This window comes from Solanum tuberosum, unplaced genomic scaffold, assembly GCF_000226075.1.
Source record: "Solanum tuberosum cultivar DM 1-3 516 R44 unplaced genomic scaffold, SolTub_3.0 scf00045, whole genome shotgun sequence".
Lineage (NCBI taxonomy): Eukaryota > Viridiplantae > Streptophyta > Magnoliopsida > Solanales > Solanaceae > Solanum > Solanum tuberosum.
Genome location: NW_006238972.1, coordinates 952496 through 953289, shown reverse-complemented (window position 1 = coordinate 953289; position 794 = coordinate 952496).

Below are 794 nucleotides of genomic sequence, written 5' to 3'. Positions count from 1 at the left end.
GTATGAAAAGAGATATAGCAGACTTTGTGGCTAAGTGATTCAATTGCCAGCAAGTCAAGGTAGAACATCAGAAACCAGGAGGTATGACTCAAGAGATTGACATTCCTACTTGGAAGTGGGAAGTGATCAACATGGACTTCATCACAGGTTTACCTCGTACTCGCAGATAGCATGACTCCATTTGGGTGATTGTTGATAGGGTTACTAAGTCTTCTCGCTTTTTGGCGGTCAAGACTACAGATTCGCCGGAGGATTACGCCAAGCTTTACATTAATGAGATTGTGAGGTTGCATGGTGTTCCTTTGTCTATCATCTCAGATAGAGGTCATCAGTTTACCTCTCATTTCTGGAAGTCATTTCAGAAGGGTCTTGGTACTCAGGTTAATCTTAGCACAACATTTCATCCCCAGACGAATAGTCAGGCAGAGAGTACCATTCAGACATCAGAGGAATGTTGAGAACCTGTGTAATCTACTTCAAGGGTAGTTGGGATGATCATCTTCCTCTCATTGAGTTCTCCTACAACAATAGTTACCATTCCAGCATTCAGATGGCCCCTTATGAGGCATTGTATGGGCGTAGATGTAGATCTCCAGTTGGTTGGTTTGAAGTAGGTGAAGCAGCCTTGATAGGACCAGATTCAGTCCCTGATGCTATGGAGAAAGTGCAACTCATTAGAGATAGACTTAAGACTGCCCAGAGTCACCAAAACTCTTATGCAGATGTGACGAGAAGGGAACTAGAGTTCCAAGTTGATGATTGGGTTTTCCTGAAAGTGTCACCTATGAAGGAGG